Source organism: Macrotis lagotis, chromosome X, assembly GCF_037893015.1.
Source record: "Macrotis lagotis isolate mMagLag1 chromosome X, bilby.v1.9.chrom.fasta, whole genome shotgun sequence".
Lineage (NCBI taxonomy): Eukaryota > Metazoa > Chordata > Mammalia > Peramelemorphia > Peramelidae > Macrotis > Macrotis lagotis.
Genome location: NC_133666.1, coordinates 370,008,361 through 370,019,095, shown reverse-complemented (window position 1 = coordinate 370,019,095; position 10,735 = coordinate 370,008,361).

Sequence of the window (10,735 nt, the reverse complement as noted above, 5' to 3'; positions counted from 1 at the left end):
GAATTCTTTTTGGGCTGGGGACCAAGAGCTAGATAGCTCTGGGTTAGATTCTATTTCTTCTAAGTATTTCTCCATGGGCTAAGCTTTTCACTGGCCTTTCTTAATCTTTCTAGAATCTTGTGTTGGGGTGACTGGGCTATCTCTCAGAGGTTGGGTTTTGAAGATCCCTGAGGCTTTGTTCACTAGGCTTAGTAATTCCCAAGTGTTGGCCAGTAGGAGATGCTGTTGCTTTCTTTGAAATATTTAAGGCCCTCACCAGTAGGATCTAAGCTGGCCTTGAACAATGGGCTGAGCCCTGGGCGGAAGGGAGTTAATATCTCTTTCAGTTGAATCACCTCTGTTGCCCAAACTTGAGCCTGAGGGGGATGGGGGGGGTTGTTTTCTCTTCGTTCGGGATGACAGTTCTGCAGAATGTATCCAGTTAAGGTCCCGTGCCCAGTTGGTAATTTTCCAGGGGTACTCAGTTATTCTTTATGCTAGAACTCACCCTCCCATCACTCTTCTTCCCCAAGACAAAGATACCATGACTAAAGTTGGTTCTCACACCTGCCACTCACCAGTCTCTGATGCTGAGGCTGGTCGTCTGGCTTCCCCCAGCTGCTGTCACTGCACTGGCTCGCTGGTCTCATCTCCCAGTTCACCTGCAGTCCCCTGAGACAGCCTTGTTGGTAGGTGTTGTTCTAGGTTTTGTAGATCTAATTTTTGTTATGAGCTTTCTTTTGTGTTATTTTAAGGGGAACTAGTAGCACTTAACACAGTGCCTGTCTTCTCTCTGCCATCTTGGCCAGCTCATGGTTTGGTGGATTCTTTCAATGGTTTTATTGTTACCTTGTTCTAGTAGATTTCAGGTGTTTTCCCTTTTAATTTCATGCATAAAAATTTCATTTTTTCTAGCTTCTTTTAATTGGTCCAAGCTGTCTGGTAGGCTGATGATTTGCAGATTGTTTCTCCTGAATCCATTTTCCAGGTCATTTATTTGCTCTACAAGGCATTTTGAATTTTCTTCAACTTTTTCAGCCTTTTTATTTTGTTTGATGTAATCTTGTAGTCTTGTAGATTCACTGGTTTCTAATTGTTCAATTCTAATTTTTAGTATATTTTTTCCAGTTTCTGTGTTTCCTTTTTAAATTGGTTATTTTTTACTTTTAATGGAGTTGATTTCTTTGTTCAACTTTTCACAAATTTTCTGCATGACTTTCTTTTCGTTTTTCCATTTTTCTTCTTCCTCTCTTCTTTGCTTTTTAAATTCTTTTTTAAGCTCTTCAATGAACTTCTGTATTTGAGTCCAATTCATAGGCTGTTTTGATATTTCCCCTGTGAGTGATTTTTCATTTGTTTTCTTCAACAGACATGGCATTGCTATCATTCTTGTCAGCAAAGTAGCTTTCTATAGTGAGCACTCTTTTATTGTTTTGTTCATAATTGCTACTTCAGTTCTGCTCCTCTTGGGGTGTATGAGTATAATGCAAGCTTTTATTTTGCTAGCGTTTGATTCTGACCCCTGCCTTGCTGTGGGCCAAGATGTTGCCTATGCAGTCAGGTCTTGCCTTTGCACCGATTTTTCTTCTTTTCCTCCTTTATGTATGGATTCTGACTTAACAGAGGATTGTTCCCAACCCAGTCCTGTCTTTCACCCTTGTCTTTTCATGTGTCAGCCTTTGTTTAGGCTTGGGATCCTCTGTGCCATCATTCTATCTAGTTACCAGGAAGTCTGTTATTATTAAGCAGTCAGGACCTGGATTGCACTGTTGCTAGAAGCCTCCTGACTTTCCCAACTCTCCTGCCTCCTGGACTTTACTTTTCCTTTCCCCCAAAGAGACAGACCTTTACAGAAGATCCTCCACGATGACAACAAATGAAAACTTCTTTGAATCTAATCTTTTTCTCGGTGGAATCTTTAATGTGAATGTCAGAGTAGAGGCTTCATATATGTTGGTTAGGAAAGGGCTCCAGGAGCATGTTAGCTTCAGACCACCATCTTGGTTCTGCCCTGGAAGTCCTATTGTTTTCTTTATTTAAATTTTATTAATCTCTCCTTTGATTTTCAGAATTTCTAATTTAGTATATAATTGGTGATCTGTAATTTGTTATCTTTCTAGATTTTTTGCAGCTTGCCCAATATATTGATTTTTTCTTTCTTTTCTTTATATAAGCTTTGAGAGAAATAAAATGTACTCAGAAAACTGCCTTGCCTACCTCCCATCAATTTTGTTTTGATGTCTTACTGTTGGTATTGTCTTGCATGCAATTCTTGATTATGTCTATGATATTTTCTTTTATCCATTCATTCTTTATAATAAATTTATTTAGTTTAGTTAATTTTTTCATTTATATTTCACTTTCTTTATCATAAGTCCATCAGAGATGTTATTTCCACATTTTTCCACAATTGCTGTTGCTGATTGTAATTCCCTCTATCCATTCCTCCCCATTAACCATCTATTATATTTTCTGTCTCCTTTCACTCTGTCCCTCTTCAAAAATGTGCTGTGCCATAGCCAAGTGGCTCAGGGGACAGAGCATTGGACCTGGGGCCATGAGATCCCAAGTGTACATCCCACCCAAGAGATTCAGCAACCACCTGACCCCATGGTCCCAGGCAGACCACCCAATTCCACCATCTTGCAAAAAAAGAAAATGTGTTATATCTGACTATCCTTTCCTTTGATCTTCTCTCTCTTCTATCACCCACATGCCCCTTTCCCTCCCCCTGCTCTCATTCCTCTCTTAGATATTTTGCATTCCCCCTTGCCTTCCCCCTTCCATACCATTGCAAAAGCTACATGAAAGATCTTTTATATGAAATATCTTAGAATATTCTGCCTATCCTTTCTCTTATTCACAGTACATTTACCTTTCACCCATTGCCTCCAATTTTAAAATATATTATATCTTTAAATTCACTTCTCCTGTCTTCATCTGCCCCTTCTAACTGCTCTATTAAAAGAGAAGGTTCAAATGAGTATGATTAGTAACATATTTCCATGCAGGAATCATTAAGTCCCTCATAATTTACCCTTCTCATCCTTCCTCTCTATGATTTAACGGAATCCTGTACTTGACCAAATTTTCTGTTCAGTTCTCGTTGTTTCAACAGGAACATTTGAAATTCCATTGTTTCATTGAAAGTCAATTTTGTTCAGGATGTTCAGTTTTGCTGGCTAGTTGATTCTTGGTTGCATCCCAAGTTATTTTGCTTTCTGTAATGTCATATTCCAAGCCCTATTAGCCCTTAATGTAATTGCTATTAAATCCTGTGTGATCCTGACTGGAGCTGATGATATTCGAATCATGTCCTTCTAAATGCTTGTAATATTTTCTCTTTCAATTGGGAGTTCTGGAAAATGGCTATCATATTCCTAGGGGGTTGCTTCTTTTCAAATGTCTTTCCAGAGGAGATAAGTGGATTCTCTCAATTTCTACTTTATCCTCTATTTCTGGGATATCAGGGAAATTTTCTGGTAAAAATTCTTTAAAAATGAGCAAAAGGCTCTTTTCCTGATCGTGTCTTTCAAGTAGGGCAATAATTTTCAAATTATCTTTTTCAGGTCTGTTTTCCAGATAAATTGTATTTTCAATGGGATATTTCACATTTTTGTTTAGTTTTTCATTCTATTGGTTTTGAATTATTGTGTCTTGATATCTCACAAAGTCATCAGCTTCCCTTAGCTCCATTCTACAACTTAAGAATTTGATATCAGGTCTGGTAAACTGAGCCTTCTCTAGCATTAAAATCTGTCCTTATCTGCTACATTGATAATAAGGATCACCAGGACTTCATAAAAGTTTTCTTTAACTTCATCTGTGTTCCTCATTGTGGTAGCATAGTCACTGATTATGGTGTCATGCCATTTTCCTGTAAATGCCATGAGCCTATCATTCACTCCTTTTGGTAAGTATTCAAGAGTGTAGTCTAGATTAGTTTTGGTTGCAAAACATATCCCAGCTTCACATCATTCTCTTTCACTGTGGCCACTCAAAAAAAGTAGGTATCCATCTCCTACTTCAGTCAACTCTCCTTCATTTGCCAGCCTTGTTTCATTCAGGTCTGCTATTGGGATATGATATATGCTGAGATTTCTATCAACAGTAGCTATCAATTTTTCAGGTCTATTTGATTTATGTTATCTATGAGTGTGTACACATTCCATGAAGCAATGATGAATGTTCTTTGAAGCAGTTATTGTAGATTTTTTTGTGTTGACTACACTGTGGGATACCTGCTTGCCAAGGTATTCAGGTAAAGATTGGGCATCTTTTCTAGCTCCTTTCTCATATTTGTCTATGTCTATAGCTGTGACCACAACTCCCATTGCATCCACACCTGATACCTTTTCAACTGTCTGTTGCCACAGGATTTTGAGTAATGGTAAAATGTGGATATCTTTTGATGCCAAAAGTAAACTGGATTTAAGTGAGATAGGGTTGCACAAAACCATTCACCACATTCTCTCCCCAAGTCATCATGATCCTGTGAAGCCAGAAAGAGAGAAGACAATTAGAGATGGTTGTAGAAGCAGTAGATGACCTTGGCATCTTTGACATCTAACCAAGCTCTAAAGACTGCTTAGGTCCTGGTGTGATTGACTTCATTGCCTTTTTTAATTTTTCCCATTAAAGATTTTATTTATTTTGAGTTTTACAATTTCTTCCCTAATCTTTCTTCCCTCCCCCCACCCCCAATGAAGGCAATTTGTCAGTATTTACATTGTTTCCATGTTATATACTGATACAAATTTAGTGTGATGAGACAGAAATCATATCCTTAAGGAAGAAACATAAAGTATAAGAGATAACAAGATCAGAAAATAAACTATCAGTTTTTTCTAAATTAAAGAAAATATTCCTTGGACTTTGTTCAAACTTCATGGTTCTTCATCAGGATACACATGGTATTCTCCATTGCAGAAAGCCCAAAATGTTCCATGATTGTTGCACTGATGAAATGAATGAGCCCATAAAGTTTGATCATTGCCCGCATGTTGCTGTTAGGATGTACAGGTTTTTTTTTTCTGGTTCAGCTTTTCTCACTCAGCATCAGTTCATGCAAATCCCTCCAGGCTTCCCTGAATTTCCATCCCTCCTGGTTTCTAATAGAACAATAGTATTCCATTGCAAACATATACCACAGTTTGCTAAGCCATTCCCTGATTGAAGGACATTTACTTGATTTGCAATTCTTTGCTACCACAAACAGAGCCGCTATAAATATTTTTGTTCAAGTGATGTTTTGACCCTTTTTCATCATCTCTTCAGGGTATAGACCCCATAGTGGTATTGCTGGATCAAAGGGTATGCACATTTTTGTTGCCCTTTGGGCATAGTTCCAAATTTCTCTTCAGAAATGTTGGATGAGTTCACAGCTTGACCAACAATGTAATAGTGTTCTAGATTTCCCACAACCCTTCCAACAATGATCATTATCCTTTTTGGTCTTATTGACCAGTGTGAGACATGTGAGGTAGCACCTCAGAGAAGCTTTAATATGCATGTCTCTAATAAGTAATGATTTAGAGCAATTTTTCCTATGACTATGGATTGCTTTGATCTCATTTCATTGTCTTTTGAATGAAGTTTTCTAATCCACCCATTCCACCAGTGAAAGATATCACATGCTTGGGGAAGACACACCCCACAATTTATCAGTAAGTCTGATACTCTCTCAGTTACCCTCAATCTGGTTTGGCCTGCCTGAATGGTCTAGTGGTATGTGGATACTGTGCATGCTACTGTTTCATGGAGCTATAGGTGAGAGTCCAGTGGCTCAGGTGGACATCAAAGGTGGAAAGTAGCCCTGAAAATGGCTCAGCAGACCTCATACTAATAGTCCTAGTGTTTCTTGAATCCTGCGTACACACCCCACATATATATGTGTGTATCACAAAGAACATAGTCATTAAAGAAAACTGTGAATACATTAATTTTAAAAAGTAAGTTCACTTTTAGAAAGTAACCTCTTTTGTTATTTTTTCTTACAAAATTATTGTACTTACTTCATTATCTCAATATTCAATCATTAAATTGGCCTTCAAAATGTTTTTATTTTAACTTATTCTTTAAATGACATCATAATATTATTACTTTATCATTTTCTTTTTTCTGTTTTGCATGAAAAGATATGATTTTTTTTTGGCTCCATGAACAAGAGCTGCATGTATGCATGTATTCATAATCAGAATCTCACTTAATATAACATACCTAAACATTTATTTTATATCTGTATATTCCTTGACCATACAGACAATATTGTTCCAAATTGGAACAATAATTCACTTTATTTAAAATGCATCCTGTTTATCCTATAGTGTGGAAGTTCCTTAAGTTTGAGTAGTATAATTTTCATTTGTTTGTTGTTTCACAATTTCTAGACCAGAAATTTGAACTGAGTAATTATTGAAGTATACAGAGATAGATGGATTGATAAATAGAGAGATATAGATATAGATATAGATATAGATATAGATATAGATATAGATATAGATATAGGTATAAATATATATATATATGTGTGTGTGTGTGTGTATACACACATTTATTATGATATTCGGACTTAATTGTAGTATTTAAATAATCAATTTTAAAACTGATAATTTTCAGGTGAGATACTCAGTATTTGGTAATTGATCTATTTAAAATTATTGCTTTCTCAGTAAACTGTAAGGGCCTTTACCTGTCATGAGCTTGTTTTTAAATTCAAAATGCCAAAAGTCAATTTGATGCCATGTGAAAGAAAAGCTGAATTAATTGGAAGCATGGGACATTGAAAAACAAATATCAGCATGTAAAATTATTTAAATGTGTCAGTTTTTATCCTCTAATAAATTATAAAGTTCATGGGGGAATAGGTGTATTTTTCATTCATAAATATTGATACAATAAATTGATTTTCAACTTCACATTTGAAAGTGTTATAGAAAATTTGGTTCAGAATAGCAGAAAAGCAATAAATCATACCCTGTTTAATCAAAAAAGTTAATAGAATTTCAACAATATCCCAGACTTACATTTTGAGAAAACCTTTGACTTTAAAAGAATTTTTTTTTGCTAATTTTGTAAATATTTAAATTACATTATTTATTAATGGAATTCAATTCTTCTTTACATTAAATTTAATGTATTAAAATACTTTTAAGCTTTTAATGGATTGCATTTTTATAGTCTTACAATTTTTTTCATAGTATGCATGTTTGTTTTTGTGAACACGAGTTCAAATAATAAACATTTCTGGGTAAAGTTCTTTGCTTCTTCACAATTTTCTTTATTGATACTATACATTAAAGAGTTAATGATTAATATTTTCCTATTTTAGTTGGAAACTGATTTTCCAGATTATTTTGATAAAATTGCATATGGGCATATGTATATATGCACATTTGAATATATTTATATATGTTTGTATAAAACAAAATGATTACGGGTTTGCATTAAATATAAAGACTTCCTAATTAGGAAGAGGGGAAATAAATTAAACTCAGTAAATTGTCAGTAATTCAAGACTAATGCTGAGATACAATATGAACAAATCTTCATTGAAGACCTTTTGATATAGTGATTTAAGACTTTATACTTCCAGACCATTACGAATCCACAGATAGTTTAAGACCAATTTCACTAGTGTGAGAACCTGAATAATTTCCTTAACATACATTGCATTTTCATTTTTTATGGGAATAATAACAATTTTGCTACCTACCTAAAAGTTTCAAAAGCTCTAAATTATGTAAAGCACTAAAGTGTTACCTAAATGTTAATTTTTTATGCTATACAAAATTAATTACTTGACACTGATATTTTCTTTATCGGTTTTTACTGGAATCATATAGATTAGATAGTCATTGAATATATATATACATATATATGTATATATATATATATTTAGGTTTTTGCAAGGCAAATGGGGTTAAGTGGCTTCCCCAAGGCCACACAGCTAGGTAATTATTAAGTGTCTGACACCAGATTTGAACCCAGGTACTCCTGACTCCAAGTCCGGTGCTTTATCCACTATGCCACCTAGCCACCCCTGAATATATATTTTCAAGAATATCAAGGCAAAATATAATTTTTCATCATATATTTACTACTTAAAATTATGGAAAATAATAGTAAATTTTAAAACTATGTTTTTAAAACTATATCTTAATTCTCTCCTAGTTGTATATTGGTTGACTAATCAACAGATATTGAATTTTTATTTGCAATTAATCTTATTTGTCCCTCTTGATTTCAGAAGGTAAGAAAGACAAATGTATGTAAAACCAAATTATCCTTTAGGAAAGATGTGGATCAAAATCTATGATTTAACCTAGGAGTAGTATTTCTGGTATAAATAATCTCCCAGCAATACAAATTTAGCATCCTTTTCATTTTTTTTACTTTCAGAAAATATGTTAAAGCAACTATGAAGTTAAATGACTTGCCCATGATTATATAGTTAATTTGAGGCAGAGGAAGAATTTGACTTCTCCTCAATCTCTTTAGTAGCTCTCACTTAGATTGACATTGCATGGCTTTCAATGAATATTGACTTAACTATACTACTTCACAGAGAACAATATTTTATAAACACAAAATAAAAAGATGACAACATTGTGCATCATTAATATTCTCTGAGACAACTATTTTCATTTGAAAATTTAGTTTTCCTCTGCCAAATAAATCTAATTTAGCAAGAGAATTTAGTGCCTTCTTTTTCCACATGCAATTCAATAAGCTACTTAAGTCACTTGTGGTGTTCCAGCATATTGAGCACAGTTCATTGCAGATCAGAACCACTTGCTATAAAGAATTTCCTATAATTTTCAACAAATCTACAGACTCTAACATGCTTGTAGACATATATTTTAAAGGGTCAAGTTTCACCAGTATGGCAAGCACAGGATTTTCACTTATGAGTAGTTTTAAAAGATCAATTAATTCTCTATTTTGTGGCACTATAGTTACCATATCTCTCACACCAAAATGAATGACTATTTCCTGTGCTATATATAGCTTTAAAAGTGTAAGGAATTCCCAACGATTTTATGGGACAAAAAATTCTCAATTTGTCTTCTATCTAGTTATAAATTAGCTTTTATCATCTGGATTTTTTACATGTTAAAAAATTAATACATTTTACATGTTTTTCATGTTACAAACATTGACTGATGGCAATTAGACAATCTATATAGAAACTTATACCAAGATTCGAAACTGAATCTGTTTTTCAAATGTCAACACAGCCAGCAACCAAAAATACCCTGCTGGACAAATAGGATTACTCTATCACTCAGATTCCTTGTTGACGTTTCCCAAACATTTTTTAAAATTTGTGTCATTATAGTTTTCTTTAGAGAAGTGAACCAGGGAAATGTTTGATCTTATACAAAATCATGAAGATGAACAAATTCCTCATACTCTGGTTCTTCCACCTTTTTATCTCCAAGGCATACATTGTTCCAGGATTATACCCATCTCCTAGACCTTGGCTTAAGATTCTGAGGTGACTAATATATACTGTATCAATGATTGAACTTTCAACATGGAAAAATAAAGGACATACCCGTGTTGTAAAAAGTATTTTTTTAATCTTTAAAATGTAGATTTAGTATGTTATGAAACTGAAAAATCAGTGTTTTTTAGTGTAATGAAATAGAGATTTTATTGAATTCAAAAGAAAGAATCCCTTTGGGCTTCTTTCTATATTGCTTCACATTCCATATTTAAGGGAACACAGTTCTTCCCAATCCACAAAGTGTCTGAGCAATCACATAAAATGCATTTGTTCATAGGTGCTTATTTTTGAAAATGACATCTTTCTCATAAATAATGGAAATATTGGCATCAAATTGCCTACTGAAAAAGGACATTGTATCCCTAGATTTCATGGAATAATAAGAATATATAAGAGTATGTATTCTGTTTTACAGAAGATCAAAAGAAAGCTAAAAGTCTAAAATTATTAATGAAATTAGACTGGAAATGAAAGAGAAGAAGAAGAAGAAGAAGAAGAAGAAGAAGAAGAAGAAGAAGAAGAAGAAGAAGTAGGAAAATTATATATATATATACATATATATTATATATATATGTAAAATGTTGTAATGCTTGAAGAAATCTTTTAACTTGTACTTAGAGGAAGATTCAAAGAAGAAGACATTTCTCTCTTAATTTCTATTTCAGTACCTTTTCCATGATACCACATTCTCCCAAAATAAATAGAGACAGAGGGGAAGAGAAAGAGAGAGAAAGAGAGAGAGAGAGACAGAGAGACAGAGAGACAGAGAGACAGAGAGACAGAGAGCCAGACAGAGACATAGAAAGACAGATAAGTAGAGACAGAGAAATAGAGAGACAGAAAGAAAAAGAGATAGAGTGACAGAAAATGATGAAGAGACCTAAAGACAGAGATATACAGACAACCAGAATTAGAAGAAGAAAGAGAGAGAAAAAAGCAGAGTGACAAAGAAACAAGGAATGAGAGATAGAATGAAACTGAGAGAGAAAGATAGGCAAAGAGACAGAGAATAAAGACACTCAGATAGACAGGAATAGAAACAGAGAGATAAGAAGAAATTTAGAACACAAACCTGCTTAAATGGAATAATAACTTCCAGAAGAGAAACTAAAGTGGAAAATGTTAAAAGAAAATAAATATTCTCCATAAATGATATTATTAGATATAAAGACAGGATGTTTGCAAATAAATTAAAGATCATAAGACTACCAGAAGAGTTTTACTCTCCCTACCATTAGAAAACTA